This window comes from Chiloscyllium plagiosum, unplaced genomic scaffold, assembly GCF_037043375.1.
Source record: "Chiloscyllium plagiosum isolate Xiang-an unplaced genomic scaffold, Cpla_swu_hap1 HiC_scaffold_18, whole genome shotgun sequence".
NCBI classification, from domain to species: Eukaryota; Metazoa; Chordata; class Chondrichthyes; order Orectolobiformes; family Hemiscylliidae; genus Chiloscyllium; species Chiloscyllium plagiosum.
In genome coordinates this window covers 39,053,932-39,072,290 of record NW_028270156.1, presented here as the reverse complement: position 1 = coordinate 39,072,290, position 18,359 = coordinate 39,053,932, and the positions used below count along the sequence as shown (strand labels likewise).

At 39.3% G+C, this 18,359-nt stretch overlaps 2 long non-coding RNA genes across 4 annotated transcripts in view; one reads left to right on the top strand and one right to left on the bottom strand.

The window, feature by feature from the left end:
• The window catches only part of LOC122558047 (uncharacterized), a 148,044-nt gene that overhangs the window by 62,620 nt on the left and 67,065 nt on the right, over positions 1 to 18,359 (top strand). The window lies entirely within an intron of this gene.
• Positions 1 to 18,359, bottom strand: part of LOC148146962 (uncharacterized) — a 51,722-nt gene that overhangs the window by 22,379 nt on the left and 10,984 nt on the right. The window lies entirely within an intron of this gene.

Sequence of the window (18,359 nt, the reverse complement as noted above, 5' to 3'; positions counted from 1 at the left end):
TGGAGGCAACTGCAACTCCAAGTGGTGGAGGCACTGTATAATTGCAATATTTAAGAGGCATTTGGATGGGTATATAAATAGGAAGGGTTTGGAGGGATAGGGGCCGGGTGCTGGCAGGTGGAACTAGATTGAGTTGGGATATCTGGTCAGTGTGGACAGGTTGGACTGAAGAGTCTGTTTCTCTGCTGTACATCTCTATGACTCTATGACTGTATAACTGTGGATGCTGGAACCCTGAAACAAATACAGAAACAGCCGGAGAAACTCAACAGGTTGAGCAGCATCTATGGAAAGAAAGCAGTGTTAATGTTTTGGGTCCAGTGACCCTTCTTCAGAAATGATTGACTACTTTCTCTGTACAGATACTACTAAACCTGTAGAGTTTTCTCCAACTGTTTCTATTAGAGTAAATATTGATAAAATAACGTGAGGGAACAAGAGATCTTGAGTGTTAGAAGTGAAGAAGGAACACCACATTGTCCTCTTTTATTATTCAAAAACATCATTCACTTTTAGATTTGCAATCAGAGGTGAGAAGGTACATTTTTAGCTGAGCTGCACTGACACATGTTCAGATATGATAAGCAATGACTGTGGTATTAGTTTTTTGTTCTTTTACAATAAATGTAAAACACTTATAAAGTACAGAACTACATGTCTTTTAGCTCTTGCTTACTGGTCCAAAATTAAGTCTTATATTTATTTAAAAACTATACATCAGCACATACTACAAGTAATACATTTTTTTGGTAACAAGCAGTATCCACCTTGTTCTGCAGAAACCTGTGTTATTTTGATCAGATTTTTGACATTGATGGAAAAGCATGTCTATTTTTAATGGTGAGGTGAGAATCTCACTCATAAGCAGTGAAGGGCCCATTTGTAAGCATTAACGTATCATTATTGCTATCCTTGGCTTACTTGTATGTAGTTTGCTGTTATCCCATATGGTGGAGAGAAACCAAACAACAATAATTTTTGATATAAAAATGTACGTGGGTAGTTAGCGACTCAAGGTCAACACCTTTTCCTTTGGGTCTCCATTTTGGCCAGCAGTCTCTAACGGCTCAGGCCATGTTTCATGGGCTCTGATAACTTGCACACACCATCTATGGAGATTGGCATTGGAAACGCACCAGCCACGCAACATAATCATGGCACATGTCTGACACTTTTAGAATATAATTACTAATTTTGGAATACACCAACACCTTTCACCCTTCTTATGCATCTAAACAGGGGACACATCAGGGGGAGTCCACACTTTCTTATTGCCCGCTCACATCATGCCTACTTGGATGCTCACAGCATCTCTTCCTTGCCTTGTCATTTGACACTTTGTCGCCTCATTCAAACCTTGTAGACTGTCATCACTTCTGTTTGGTCTTGCCTTTTAGCACAGATACAAAGCCTGGCAAATTGTCATGGTTGTCAGCAATGATCAATTAAGGGGGTGGGCATGTTGCTGCATGGTATTGTGCTACATCAATGTCACACTTGTGGCATGTGCCAGCAGTTTAACACAGCAAACACATTGATTCTGTTACAACCAACTGGGCATTTCTCAACATTTAAGGCAAGTAGTCCTCAGTCAAGTAAAGGGAGACTGTTGTCAGTCAGGGGGACCCAACCACAGACAGTAAAGGGCAACATCTGATCTCAGTCCAGGAGTTTGGAACATGGCCAATTGGCTACTGGGGGTAGTGAGTATCAGCAGATTCATATTACTGGATTCACAGTCCTGCCCTTCCCGACAATCAACAAGGGTTTCATGGTCATCTTTAGAATCTTAATTCCAGACACTTATTTGAATTTAAAATTACCTGGTGTCTCGTTCTTAATAGTCCAGCAATAATACCACTAGGCCATTGCATCCTTAAATATGGCTTACTGTTAGTGGGGGTATCATCGACAATCTCTGCCATGCTAGCTTTGACAGGGGACAGTGCATTCAAATGATGAGCGTGGCTAAGTTGTTGACCCAGGGCCTAGGGAATAATGGTGGGAGAGGAAAATTAAATGAGGGGGAACGTGTGAGAACTCAGTACTTAGACGGTCAATACGGAGTGCAAAGGAGAAAGGAACATGTAAGTTTGCGGATCACCTAGAGCCTGTGAAACCTGATCTGTGTTGCCTTCCAATCTGACTTGCATTGCAAATGCACAATGAAGGAAGAGAAATAGCTGTGACCATGCTTGAAACCTGCAGAGTAAGTGATTTCTTTTCGTCGGAGGACATGGGTTCGACTTACAAGTGATACAAAGCCCTTCAAGAGGCAATTGCATTAATAAGACACTTACAAGTTAAAGACATCTGTATCCGTGGAATCTTGAATGTGAAACAGGTGCAGTGACCAACTGCTTATAGTCAAATCTATGAAGCAGAGGTAATCACAGCTGACTTTAACAGTCTCAAAGAAGAACAAAGAACAAAGAAAATTTACAGCCCAGGAACAGGCCCTTCAGCCCTCCAAGCCTGAGCCGATCCAAATCTACTGTCTAAACCTGTCGCCCAATTCCTAAGCATTTGTATCCCTCTGCTCCCCACCTACTCATGCATCTGTCCAGACACATCTTAAATGAATCTACCGTGCCTGCCTCTACCACTTTTGTTGGCAGACACCCACCACCCTCTGTGTAAAATACTTGCCACGTATATTCCCCTTAAACTTGTTGTTATTGATTCCTTCACCCTGGGAAAAAGCTTATCTCTATCTACCCTGTCTATACCCTTCATGATTTTGTAAACCTCAATCAGGTCCCACTGCAATCTACGTTTTTCTAATGAAAACAAACCTAATCTACTCAACCTCTCTTCATAGCTAGCACCTTCCATACCAGGCAACATCCTCGTAAACCTTCTCTGCACCCTCTCCACATCCTTTTGGTAATGTGGCAACCAGAACCGTACACAATATTCTAAATGCGGCCAAACCAAGGTCTTGTACAATTTTAACGTGACGTGCCATCTCTTATACTCAATACCCCTTCCGATGAAGGAAAGGATACCATATGCCTTCTTGATCACTCTATCCACCTGTGCAGCAACCCTGTACAATGGACCTGCACTCCCAGATCTCCGGGCACGGATAGGATAAATAGACAAGTCATTTCCCTGGGGTCGGGGAGTCCAGAACTAGAGAGCATAGGTTTAGGGTATCTGTATGGAATGAGCTGCCAGAGGAAATGGTGGAGACTGGTCCAATTGCAACATTTAAGAGGCATTTGGAGGGGTATATAAATAGGAAGGGTTTGGAGGGATATGGGCTGGGTGCTGGCAGGTGGGACTAGATTGGGTTGGGATATCTGGTTGGCATGGACGGGTTGGACCGAAGGGTCTGTTTCCATGCTGTACATCTCTATGACTCTAAGACTCTATCTCTCTGCTCATCAATGTTTCCCAAGGCTCTTCCGTTCATTGTATAATTCGCTCAAGAACTAGACCTGCCTAAATGCATCACCTCACATTTGTCTGGATTGAACTCCATCTGCCACTTTTCTGCCCAACTCTCCTGTCTATCTATATTCTCCTGTACTCTTTTACAGTCCCTTATGCTTTCTGCTACTCCACCAATCTTCGTGTCATCTGCAAATTTGCTGATCATATCAACAGTGCCCTCTTCCAGATCATTTATGTATATCGCAAACAAGAGTGGTCCCAACACTGTTCCCTGTGGAACACCATTGGTCACCTTTCTCCATTTCGAGAAACTCCCTTCAACTACTACTCTCTGTCTCCTGTTGCTCAACAAGCTCTTTATCCACCAAGCCAGAATACCCTGCACACCATGTGACTTGTGTCTCACCTGTGGGCCATAATTCACAAAGATAGTGCATGATCCCATAGGCTGCACAAGATAATTTACTCTCACCTTGAACTGAAAGGAGTTGCCAATATGCTCATATATTCAATACTGTCTTTCTTGGGTGATCTGGGGATGAGGGAGCAAGTTATCAATAATCTTATTCCACTTACAATTCCTGACTGTATTTGCATACATTGAACTAAAATGATGCCCTCCAATGCATCTCATCCATGTTCCGCATCTCCGCCCTCAAACCCCACCCCTCCAACAGTGCTAAGAACAGAACCCCCCCGGTCCTCACTTTCCACCCTACCAACCTTCGCATTAACCGCATCATTCGCCGATATTTCCGCCACGTCCAAACAGACCCCACCACCAGGGATATATTTCCCTCCCCACCCCTTTCCGGTTTCCGCAAAGACCGTTACCTCTGTGACTATCTGGTCAGGTCCACGCCCCCCAAAAACCCACCCTCCCGTCCTGGCACCCTCCCCTGCCACCGCAAGAATTGCAAAACCAGCACCCACACCTCCTCCCTCACCTCCATCCAAGACCCCAAAGGAGCCTTCCACATCCATCAAAGTTTAACTTGCACATCCACCAATGTCATTTATTGTGTCCGTTGCCCCGATGTGGTCTCCTCTACATTGGGGAGACTGGATGCCTCTTCGCAGAGCGCTTCAAGGAACATCTCTGGGACACCCGCACCAAACAACCCCACAGCCCCCGTGGCCCAACATTTCAACTCCCCCTCTCACTCTACCGAGGACATGCAGGTCCTGGGTCTCCTCCACCGCTGCTTCCTCACCACCCGATGCTTGGAGGAAGAACGCCTCATCTTCCGCCTCGGAACACTTCAATCCCAGGGCATCAATGTGGACTTCACCAGTTTCCTCATTTCCCCTCCCCACCTTACCCCAGTTCCAACCTTCCAGCTCTGCACTGTGCTCATGACCTGTCCTACCTGCCTATCTCCCTTCCCACCTATCCACTCCACCCTCCCCTCTGACCTATCATCTCCATCCCCACCCCCATTCACCTATTGTACTCTTTGCTACCTTCTCTCCAGCACCCCCCAGCCCCCCCCACCCCCATTTATCTCTCCACCCTGGAGACTCCCTGCCTTTATTCCTAATGAAGGTCTTTTGCCCGAAACGTCGATTTTCCTGCTCCCCGGATGCTGCCTGACCTGCTGTGCTTTTCCAGCACCACTCTGATCTAAACTCTGGTTTCCAGCATCTGCAGTCATCACTTTTTGCCCACATTGGACTAAGGTTCACTATATCAAAGGTTCATATAGGGGAATCCATGACTTCATTGTTGAAGTCATCCATGTCTCACTGTATGCAGGAGTATACAAACCTGTCCTTTGTAAATGATGTGAGTGTTGACTGCTCACATTACTGATTATTTAAAATGCCAGGACATAGGCTATGGACCTAGTGCAGGTAAATGGGATTAGTGTAGTTTGGTGTTTGTTTGTCAGCATAGACATTGTGGGCTGAATTACCTGTTCTGTTTCTGATGCTCCACACACAGGTTCATTGGAACATGATCAATGGATCCAGACAGGGCAGAAAAATTGAGGGGGAACAAATAGATCAGTAAGTTCAGGACCATCAGCAGTGTCCAGTGACTGCTGAACAACACCATGTGAAGAAATTGTGGCTGAAGTTCTCCCAGAAGCCAAAAGTATAGGAGGCCAGGGTAAGCTGTTAAGGATGGGCAGCCTGTGTAGTTTCATTCTTGAAGTTGCTGCCTCGATGGCAGCCAATCAGGCAGCAGCTGAATTAATGTAGCAATACTTGTACAAATGTGAGCTGTTAATGAAATGTCACCTGTGGCATCTATGTGTCCTCAGAAGCAGTAGTTTTTTGACTCCCTCCCAGTATGTATAGAGTGAAGGGTTGTTTGCGACTGGCAGTGATTGGCCTTGTGCATAGCTGGGTTTTAAATATGATGCTGGTGACCGAAATCCCAGAAGGTCCTGGCAGTGGCAAGTATTCCAAATGCTAGTGAACATAAGATAATGCAAGAGCGGCACCACCAAGACATGATGAGTATATAATGAGGTGAGCCACTGGAGGACTGCATAAGATAACTTGTTGAAGAGCACAGAGAGAAACCTTGCATGAAACTCCCCAAAATTGTGGTTTTGCTGATCTTTGGTAACATTCAGTCCAACAGCTGCCTCTCGACAGGAAGAAAGAAGGAGGTGTCCAGGACAAATACACAGCGAAAAGACTGTTGTACTGAACAAGATTATCAACGGTCACAGCCTTCAGTATTGATAAGCTGAAGCAAACAAACGTTCACTCACTTTCAGAATATACAATGCTTTGTCCATTTGTGGAGTAAACCTTCAACTATTCAGCTACAGAAACAATCATAGCTATTAAATCTGCCTTCAAGTACCAATGCCTTTATTTTGGAAAGTGATACTTCAAGTAATCCAGGATCACAATGATATTAGAATTGTTCTTAATTTTTCATCTTCATAAATAACATGTATCCTTACTTATTTTAAAGCTTTGTATCTATATTTTAGATAATATTTTCACATTAACTTAAGTACCTTGGAGCAGTAGTTATGTAAAAAAATCTAACATTTTAATTTGTTTAAGGCATAAATCTATGCTGTTAGTTATTTTTAAAATGAAACACTCCATATTTAAAAATGACTTACAATCTTATACAAATTCTCCTTTCACAGACCACTCTGACAAAGTTAGATAGACATAAATATTGTTACTTCAAAAGTCATAACCATCTTACGTCTCTTGTACTAAGCAGGCCGAATCATTTGTTTCATAGCCTCAGGAGTTAAGCATATGAGATGAGGCTTATGTGAAATGCAACTCTAAATCAATATCTAATTCATGGGAAATTCATAGTTAAAAATTAACATTGAAGGTGCACTCGTAGTTTAAGCGTGATGGATATCTTTCAGTACAAAATAAATAGGAATGACACACTACCACAGCAATTAATATTTTGCTTTCTGTTGCCTTTGCGTGCAGTCACTTTGAAAGACTGTTCATATTCACCTGTAAAAGCAATCTTTAGAAATAGTTGGCAGAAGACCACAGTATCGTATGATGTGTAAAGCCAGCTTTGAATTATTTCAGAAAGTCTGTCCCATTGACTGGCAGTCATTCCTTGAAGTGCAATATCACATGTATTTTCACTCATGGTATAAACACTTACTTGATGAATATATATCAACATGTGTTTCTCAAGTCTGTTTTTTGGCAAATAACATTTTACTCTATTTATAAAGCTGCCATTCTTAGGGTTTTCTCTACCTCTATGCCAATCACCCATAATCCCAGAGTGACTGTTGCATTAGAGAATGCAAATTGCAACCCTTTTTATTGTAGAAGAAAGCTAACAGCACTGGGCAATAACTGAAGGAGTGTTCCAGAGTCAAATTACTGTTCTGCAGTTGAGAAAAAAAATATAAGCAGGAGGCCTGTCACATTATGTCGACATGCGACTTCAGGCACACAGTAAGAGGGCCCATCAAAGGATTATGGGAACGCTAGTTGCAGCTTGCTCTTTGTTAGAATCATTTTCCTCATGACCCTTTCATTTGCCTACTGCCACTTCAGCTTAAGAGTGACAACTCTGCACAACACTCCACAATTTTCTTTGACACCACATGGCTTTCCGCGCCAAACTAACAGAGCGGCAAACAAAACCTGGGAGAATAAAACTGACATTCGATGTTAATGATTATCAATCGAAACAAAACACTTGTTTACACGTTGGAGTCATTAAAGGTTCGAATGATACTTCGGCTGGGATTCCTGCCAAATGTTTTAGAGGGTTGTGCTAGGAGCTTGACTACTTTTTTTTCCCAATGTTGCCTATCAACAACTTTATGCATAAAAAGCAGCATTAATTAAGTCAGCTTACAGGGAAATGATGAATTCATACCACTAAATACAGTGCTGTAACTCAGTGTAACATTGATTTTTTTTAAAAAATGTTTTCCTACGCTGATGCAGGTCACTGTAGTGTTACATCATGTCAATTTGCACTGACAATTCACCAACATACCGAAAAGCATTTTATTGTTTGTTCGTAATTATAAGCTCTAATGGTCTTTCTGATGTTTACTCTAAGATCAAAATTTTAAGGTGAAACTTCATCAGCAATCAGCATTTTGCACTTGAAAAAGTGTCAGTCTATTTAAACGTGATATCAACTCCTTTTGCCTCTGCTGCTGACAGGACTTTAGATAAGTTAATGACAGCTGAGCTCGATATTTCTCTCTTAATCTTCAACAGTGGTTCATGTATCGTTGCTGGTCTGAAGTGTGCACACTATGTAATTCCTATTATTTTATACTCTTTTCTGACTGTTATCCTGTTTTGAAATCATAATTTCTAGCTCTGAAATGAGACACATTTGTGCTATGCTTCAATGAATCAAAATGATATTGTGTTAGTGTCTGACAGGTCACTGATGGTAGCAATAGGTTCCATTTTCTGACTTCTGCATTCATAAAATCTTCAACATCTGCACTGCTGGCAGATCCATTGCTTGCAGCACATGTGCTGCCCAATTATCTTTGAAATAGTGATTATTATTTCAAGAATAAAACTATTCAAACATCAGTAATAGCATAATTCTGAAATATTCAATCTGAATTAGTGGAATAACCATTAACATTAAAATTGTAGGCATCATTTTTAATCCTGTTCTTTCCAATTTCCAATCTTACTATGTCTTTTTCCTAAATAGTTTTTTTACAAATATATTTGGTATTGCTTTTATTAATCTAGATTTCCTATTTGCATAACCAAAAAAAACCTCCTTTCTTCTGTCTCCGATTCCATCTATTTTGTAAATGTGAAACTTGATTGGCTAAGAACTTATCACCAATCCAGTGGCAGAGACCACAAGATTGAGCTTATGTTATGGATGAATAAGATTAATATTGAACAGTTTTTGTCTTTTTCTCCATTAAAATTCTACATTTGTATGTGTGAATATTGGCCCAGATAAAGAAACAAACAATAAATTTCAAAGTTAAAAATCACACAACACCAGGTTATAGTCCAACAGGTTTAATTGGAAGCACACTAGCTTTCGGAGCGACACTCCTTCATCAGGTGATTGTGGAGGGCTCGATCGTAACACAGAATTTATAGCAAAAATTTGCAGTGTGATGTAACTGAAATTAAATCATGAGTAAATTTCAAAACATTTATGAATGCACAACTAGCACGTATTTCCACACTAAGGAGTTAAGTTTAACCTGTCCTTCTCAAATAACTGACACAGAAGCATAATCCTCTATAAAGTGTGCTAAACTATGTGCTGCTGTGTTGTGGAGAAATCCAACTGATAACACTGCCTGTTTCAGCAGCAAGGGGGATGCCATTTCTCTGCTTCCTGCAGTGCCTAACTTCACACATGTATTGGATCATAAGCTGGGCCCCTGTTTTACAGCACTGAATAATTCAAATTCTATTTTTATTTTGTGGAATTACAGGATGTTGAGGATTGTATTCTGGGATTCCATTTGGTTATCACTGGTTCCATCAGGTGAACCGTGAGTGATCTTCCAGTTTTATATCATGCTGGATTTTGACAGCATTTTGGACAGAATTCAGTCACCTTTAATATATGATTTTTTTTCAGCAAAAACCGCATTATCTTGTTCTAAGTAAAACTGATTTTCTTTCATTTTCTTAATATTGAAATCATTCGTAGAAATTGAAAATGCTACAAAAATATGAACTCTGAGCACCTGTACTATCACATAAAAGCATTGATATCACGCATTCTTAAAGCATCTTTAACATCGATAAAATGTCCTAAGGCACTTCTCAAAAGTGTTATCAGGGCAAATTTAACACAGAATCACACAAGAAGGTATTGGGATGGATAACCATAATCTTGGTCAAAGATGCAGGCTTTAAGGAGCACATTAAAGCAGAAAAGAGAGAGCTGGAGAGATTTAAAGAAGGAATTTCAGAATATTGGGCCTGAATTTTCAAGGGTACAGCTGCCAATGAAAGGTGAAAGAAATGGATATTTGAGAGATGTACAACATTCTATACATAATATATTGCAGATTGGATGAGCAACAATCATTCGTCCAGTTAAAGCATGCATTTGAACTTAAAATTGTAGAAACAAAATTTCTAAAAATGACTCAGAAGACTTTGAATAACATGCTCAAGTTTACAGACAATTTATGTGAATTGTGTTTTTCTTTAAATTTTTGAGTTAAGTAAAAATAATTATGTACAGTTACATAACTAAGTGCTTTAGTGAGGTGAAAAAAAATTTGGAACAATTTTATTTTTCTAGCATTCCAGAAAGAAATCAATATACTTATGTACTGATTTTGGTTTTTTTCTTAATCCTCATCCCAACTGATTTTATTTCATTTGTATCCATTCTGTTTAAAACACACAATTTAGAATGGCAAATATTCCAGCAGAATCTTATCAAAGTGTAGATCTGGATGTTTAGTGTCATTGGACGATTTTCTCCAGTTTCATCCTCACATACACTTGCACTCATTGCCTCAAGCTCAGGCACCTGAGGCAAATCTTGATTGCTTTCATGGCAGAGACCAGCAGAACAGAACAGAAATATTCAACTCCCTTCTAAGCCTCTTCCAACTGTATTTCAATGCTGGCCACTAAGAGGTGTACAAAGGAGTGACACATTTTATTCTCATTCACTTTATGCTTGCAGCCTCATACATGAGAATATGCATGGGAGAGGGGAGATGGGATATGAATGTGAATTCTATGGAATATATTTCTTGACTAATTTAAACAATAATATGATGACTGCCTTGACTATCTTTTGTGCTTGTTATGAAGACTCTTTTTACTGTATGTTTTTCAGAAACAAAACAAATGCAAAGTAATGTGATGCAAATTGCCATCTACATTTTCACAAATGTATCTCTATTACATATGCACATATATATACTCTTCTGCTATTGTAACCGCATACAATGATGCTGAATTTTTGTTGCACTAGATTACCAGCTTTGACATTTCCCCATTGTCTACTACAGTTAGGCAATAATTAAATATCAGGTGCATAAGCCACTCTTTAATTTGACATGTGTGCTGGAGGCAATAAACACATGCAGCGCAATGTGGGAGTGTAATTGCTAAGGAATAAAATATCATACCAAGTGAGAGCAGATCTTTGTATTAGACATTGTGTGATAGCTCATTTGATCATTATGCCCAGGCTAAAGAGGTTGGCTAATTAGTTTCCATTAAAACTCACCCTTTAATCAAGAGTTATTGTTGCATGCAGAATGCCTGAAACTCCAACCGAATGAACAATACTTTCATTCTTATCCTGCAAAACCTTCTGTTTTATGGATTGTCAGATGCAACACAAAGCTTAATTCATAGACACCAACTTGCATTTAAAGGATTTTGTCACAAAGAATGGTATGAATCATTATTCACTTTTAAAAATGTAAAATGTCATCAATGTCAAAATGAAAGGGCAAGTATTCCTGCTGTATTTCTGTTTATAAAATTGTTTTAAAACTACCATATAGAGATGATTAACTCAACAGGCCTCTGATTTTCCCTTTTCTTGAAGCATCCATGTTTGGAAATTGAGAATACTCAGATTTGGATGCAACTATTCCTTGGAGTGGATTGGATGGATTTTTATGAAGCAAAATTACTATTAAGGACCATGGTGGGAAACTTGAATTAAAATACGGATTAGCCATGATCTGACTGAATGACAGAAGGAGCCCTAGATCTGCTTATATCATGCCTTATCAGTTTGCAGTTGGAAAATATGTGACAACATTTTATGAACAATGAAACAAAGGAGCTTTTTGAGCCTTCATGACACTTCTAAAGCTGGTGGTGACAATAACAACTTAAACTCATGCAGTGTCTTTAACTTAGCAAATTGTCGCATGCTTCACCAATTGAGTCTTAGACTTTTGGAGGGGAGCGGGGAAGATAGGTTGCCAAAGGATTCTGTTGAAGAAATTAATCCAAAGGGAAAATCAACAAAAATAAAGTCATGCGTAGAAATGAATGTACAGACAGTACTGAATCATTATTTTGAGGTACACAGGATGAATCAGACTAGTATGTGTCATTCACAACCAACAACAACAAAAACAGAAATTGCTGGAAAAGCTCAACAGTTCTGGCAGTAGCTGTGGAGAGAAAACAGAGTCAACCCTTCAGGTCATGTGAGCCTTCCTGGCAATTAGTTCTTCTCCAGCAATTTCTGTTTTTGTTTCTGACTTGCAGCATCTCTTTTGGTTTTTATCTTGTGTCATTTACATGTTTTGTTGCTTTTCCCGCTGGGGAAGTAAGTTTGGTTCTGAATGGTGATCCCACCCCAGGTATGAAGGAGAACCGTCTCTATATTTTAGTGGAAGTGAGTTCCAGTTTGAGTTAGGGACAGACATGCTGGCCAGTTAGTAATTAATGTTCAGGAACTGAGCAAGTCACTGGACATGGTGGCAATGTCCTAAACCACTTTGACAGCCTTTTGGACAGTAATTTATAATTTTGGAAAACTGGAATGTGCATACATTTGGAGGAGAGATAAAGACCTGAAACCCAGGATTTGATAAAAAAAAGTTTTGACTTTCCTTGTGATGACATCAACACCTATTGCTCCGCAGAATTTTGCCAATAACAATTATAAGTTGATCGTTTTCATTAAAAGCACATCAAACCCTGTTCTGACAGCCTCGAGTTTATCTTGAGGGAGAAATAAATTTCAGATTAGTTTTGAGGTTTTCTCAATTAAGAGAAAAGACTAAGAAGGAAAGTTGAAAGATATCAATGATTTCTGACATGAGGAGGATAACTTTCCCCATTATCTGTGGTTTTTGAATAAATTTGGAAAAAAAATGTTTTTGTTTTTATTACACCAAGCCTTTAAAGTACCAGATTATTATTTCTCTCAATGCAGCTTTCATCATATACAATTGATGGTAGAGCCCTGGGGAACGTTGCCGAACAAAGAGACCTAGGATTGCTAGTGCATAGTTCCTTGAAAGTAGAATCACACGTAGACAGGGTGGTGAAGAAGGCATTTGGGATACTTGCCTTTATTGGTCAGTGCATTGAATCTAGGAGTTGGAATGTCATGCTGCAACTGTACAGAACATTGGTGAGGCCATTTTTGGAATACTGTGTGCAATTCTCTTCTCCCTGCTACAGGAAAGATATTAAACACAAAAGGGCTCAGAAAGGATTTACAAGGATATTGGTGGTGTTGAAGTGTTTGAGCAATAGGGAGAGGTGGAATAGGCTGGAGCTATTTTCATTTGAATGTCAAAGGCTGAGGGGTGGCCTTATAGAAGTTTATACAATCATGAGGGGCATGGATAGGGTGAATAGCCAAGGTCTTTTTTCCTGGGGTAGGGCAGTCCGAAACTAGAGACCATGGGTATAAAGTGACAGGGGGGAAGATTTACAAGGGACCTGAAGGGAAAATGTTTCCTGCAGAGAGTGATGTATGTATGGAATGAGCCGCCAGAGGAAGTGGTGGAGGTGGGCACAATTATCACATTTAAAAGGCACCTGGAGGGAAAGGGTTTTGAGGGATATGGGTCAAATGCTGGCAAGTGGGACTAGGATAACTGGTCGGCATGGGCGAGTTGGACCGAAGGTTCTGTTTCCGTGCTGCATGACTCTATGACTCTATAATGAATTCTTCAGAAACTCACAAGAAGTGAACCTTTTCAGGAGAGGAAAAGTGTTTAAAGTGAATATAATACTTCCACACTCATTGTAAAACACTTTGAAATGTTTTAGTGCAGAGTATATTACATATGTGCAATGGCTGTCACTAAACTGTTGTGCTATTATATAGAATTGCAAGAAATTTTCAGCAAAGAAACATGCTATTTGGCCCTCAGTTGATGTTCTAGTCAAAATTCCTCCTACTTTTTATTTTATCTAACCCTATCAGAATATCCTTCTATCCCTTTCTTGATCATGTACTTATCTACTTTCTTCTTAAAAAAAACTTCTATGTTGGATAATTTACCTGATACAATTGTCTGAGATGCTTGATATTCTCTAAGAATGAGTAATAATTACCTGTAGAATGGCAACAACTGAGATTAATCTAAATTGGAGTATATATGAAATTTGTCATGATATTTCTATGTAAGAGTAAAGTCAAGTTGTTATTGTAACATTTATTCTTTAATCAGTTGAGTGACTAAATGTACAGCTTAATCTGATACTGAGCCCCTGAAGCCTCTGAAACTAAAGTTTTGATTTTTTAGGTCTAAATTTTAACAAAGGTGTGGCAAGTGTGCGATTTAACCAAAATGGAGCTGAAACCAGGATCTGTAAGTCCTGTCGCACTTTCCAACAGATCTTATTTTACCAGTTGGAGAACATTTTCAAGGCATGACTCACACGGAAATCCCAAATACAACAGGGCCAGTGTTTAGTTTAAACAGACACAAATTTCTGTGGATTAAGTGCCTCAGCCCATGGAGTGTAAATTATGAATGATTAGAATAGGTACAAATTCTCATAAAGGGCAATAAAAGCCCACGCAATTGTCAAACTTCAAGCTATTCATGTAGTTAACCCTTCAAAAAAGAACAATGGCTGCATCTATCTGAGAGTTGAAAACAAATGTGCTTTTAGTTTCACTAGTTGTTTGTTGACGTTATCCTAAATGTCACTATTATAACCATTTAATGCTTGCTTTCTTCCACAACCTGCCTTTGTCACACTGAGAGCTATAAGTTCACAGTTTGATTGAAAATCTGAAGGACTTGATAATTAATTAATTAATGTTATGTAGTGAATGCACCTTCAAGAATGAGAATGGTTTGGTTCTGTATTGCAAGGTCTATAATATATACTTAGAACTTTATTTTATCTCAGCTTGGCTCCTAAAGTCTGGCCTGAAGATTTAAGGGCAAAGTATTGTAGATGGACAAAACTATTAAAGCATTGCTAGGGTTTGTGCAATTAGCTCCTGCTGTGGCCAGACTGAGGAAAGGAAAAACAACCAGGATTCCTCCACCAGGACAATGTCTGGGTAGAAATTATTGCAAGTCATGGTTTTGCAAGCATCAGGTACAGCAAAGGTGAGTGTTGGCTATTGTGCTTTAAAGTCGAACTTACCAAACTCCACTGTCAATTAAACACCTTGGGGAAAGATTTGTTCATGTAATGGTGTCATGGTTCCACAGAGACAAGGTGCATTTAACCTGCTGCATTATAAGTCAATGATATCAGTTTAAAGAGAAATTCAATGGGATACTACAGACGCAGCTTTTGTCCACACCACCACCAAAGTCCGCCCACCAACTTTGTATTTACTCTGTACATCCTCAGATGATTCAAAGGTGATTTTTAACTCATTAAATTCTATTCTTATAATAATATAAACTGTGGGATTTATTTGTATAACTTTTAATCTTAGTTTCTGAAACCTTGGATTTGAGGGGTCAAGCTAATTGGTGTGAGTTTTTCCCCTATATCTAAAGTTAATAGATAACTTGTATTTCTATATCCATGATGATTTCTTTTAAAGATTATAGTTTTGAAGCCTGGCTGTAGAATGAATGGGTTTTGTGTACTGATGAACTTTTATTTTTTCTTGATTGTTTGTTTGTTTGTTTGTTTGTGAACAGGTAAATAATAAACTCAAATGTTTGTTCAAGCCTTTTGGAATCTGTTTTTTAAGCTTGGGGAGGAACTCTTTGGCTGAGAGAGAGAGAGAAACTTTTAGTTTTACTTTTAACTTTGGGTCATATTAATTAGATTAGATTTTTTTAGATTAGATTAGATTACATTACAGTGTGGAAACAAGCCCTTCGGCCCAACAAGTCCACACCGACCCGCCGAAGCGCAACCCACCCATACCCCTACATTTACCCCTTACCTAACACTACGGGCAATTTAGCACAGCCAATTCACCTGACCTGCACATCTTTGGACTGTGGGAGGAAACCGGAGCACCCGGAGGAAACCCACGCAGACACGGGGAGAACGTGCAAACTCCACACAGTTAGTCGCCTTGGTAAGGGATGGCTGTATAGAGTAGTGCTCCTGGTAACAGAAGGACACATAGTGAGTTAGGTCCTTTGAGTGAAGAGTTAGTGTTGATTCCAGACCAGATAAAATCCAGAAGTGGTTATTTAAGATAAGTGCAGGAAGGCACAAGTTATGATGTCTCCAGGAAGACACCGTCATAGTTCTAGTTTAAAAATTGAAACCCTAGACGAGTTAAATCTACAAGGTGCTATATACAAGGATACTAATATCAGAATTGTACGAGTGATATTTTGGGAATTGGACCGAGGTGCTTTGGGTGCTCTGCAAAGGTTGTGTTGTTTCTCTTCAATATACAAAGGAGCATTTTGGGATTAATGGGATTATAGTTTTACCAAGTGGATTAATCCATTTGGATTATTCTATCCACATTCCTTTTGTAATATACTTCTGTTTTATTGTTAAAGCAAAGTCTGCAGCATTGTGTGTATATGGCTCTGTAAGAGACCACTTCATTAAAACCAGAACAATTTAAAATATGATCTTTCAAACTAGATTCCTCACTGACATTTGAATTGTCCAGTAATCATATTTGCTGAGATCATAAATCTATGATCATAATACTTCCTTACGAAAATGAGGGAGGGACAATTCAAGCTATGAAGCCATGGGCAATGGAAAAGAACCTGCCAATGTCAGGTTAATGTGTGATTTGGAGTTGATGTCGTCCCTATAGCATTGACTTGGAAGTTATTCAACTCCTGATGTTATTGGCATGGGCTGTACCATTATTGGAATTGTTATACGTGGGAGTGAACACTGTATCATGAGCAAACAGGTCTTGCTTTGACATTACTATGGAAAGACAGTCCTATGAAGTAACTACTGGTGATAGGGTTAGGAGGTTTACCTGAGGCACTTCTACATCAATACAATTGCTCTGCATTAATGGTGGCATGATGTCAGGATCCACAGGTTTTGCTGTGTCCACTGTACTTAGCTGCTTCTCTGTGTTGCATGGATTGAACTGAGCTGCTAAGTTATATTATTTATGTGATGAGGGACTTTAGAAACGAGCACAATAACATTATCTACTTGGCATTTTCATGTGAACATGTTCGATTTATCCATCAAGCAACTACAGGGGATGAATGTAACTATCCAATTTAAAGTTGAAGAACAACGTGTACAAACTTTAGCATAGATTTGCTTGCAGATTGAGAATAAAGATTTGCTTGCAAAGATTGAATATAGGTTGCATATAACTCCATGAAAGCCATCACTGAGGTGGGATGACCAAAGTCCACAGATTTAGGATAAAAGAACATAAGATAAGTTAGCAGAATTAGGCTATTTGGCCCATTGAGTCTGTTCTATCATTCTATCATGGTTGATATGTTTCGCAACCTCTTTCTCCCACCTTCTCCCAATAATCCTTGATCCCCTTACTAATGAAGAACAACCTATCTATTTCTGTCTTAAATGCTCTCAATGACTTGGCCTCCATGGCCTACAATGCAATGAGTCGTCAAGGAAATAATTAACAAGAGATCAAGCTATGGCAGGGAAGGAATTACTTGTTTCAATGGAGCAGCTATCTTCCATGAAGGAAATTCATAGGATTAAAGTTCCTCAAGATAAATTAATAGATTAATTTCCATTGTTCAGCAGGAGCAACATCCTCTGTGATCAGCATCCAAGAGTTAAATGGAATACAGAGACTTCCAGAGCTCACACAGTCAAGAACAAGATCAATACTCCTCAAGCCAAAGACCTATCAGTTTTCTAAATATAAGGAGAATGCAATATGGAAGAACAGGAAACCTCCAGACCACCTGAATTTGTAAAAACAGAGCAGGAAAAAGTGGAAAAATAAAGAAAGAAAATATAAAATCAAGAGTACTATTCTCAAGGGGAAGGAGAAGGGAGTTCAAAGTACACGTGTACAAGTCATTGAAGTGACCAGGGCAGATTGCAACTTCAGTTAATAAGCCACATGGTATCCTGGACTTTATTAATAGAGATGTGGAGTACAAAAGTAAGGAAGCTCTGACGAACCTTTATAAAACACTGTTTCAACTTTAACTGGATCGATGCATCAATTTCTCCATAATACAATTTAGGAAGCATGTGAAGGCATTGAAGAATTGTGGAAAAGACTTACAAAAGTAGTTCCAGAACTGAGAGATTTTAGTTTTGTGCATTGACAGGAATGTTTACCTTGGAGAAGAAAAGGTTGAAAGGTTATTTGATAGAGATGTTTAAAGACATGTTTGGCCTGGAGAGAATAGTTAGAAAGAAACTATTCCTGCCATTGGCAAAATGGGCAAGAAGCAGATGACACTGTTTAAAGCAAAAGAGCCAGAATTGGAGTGAATAAAAATGTTTTCTAATGCATGAGTGTTTGGAATGTACATTGTATTGTCGGAGAGTGTGGTGGCAGCATATTTAGAGGGTAGCTGTGTAATTATCTGAGGAGAAAAGAATTGTAGATCTACAGGGAAAAAGCTAGAAAAAGGGACTAGCTGACTTGCTGTTAGAGAGTT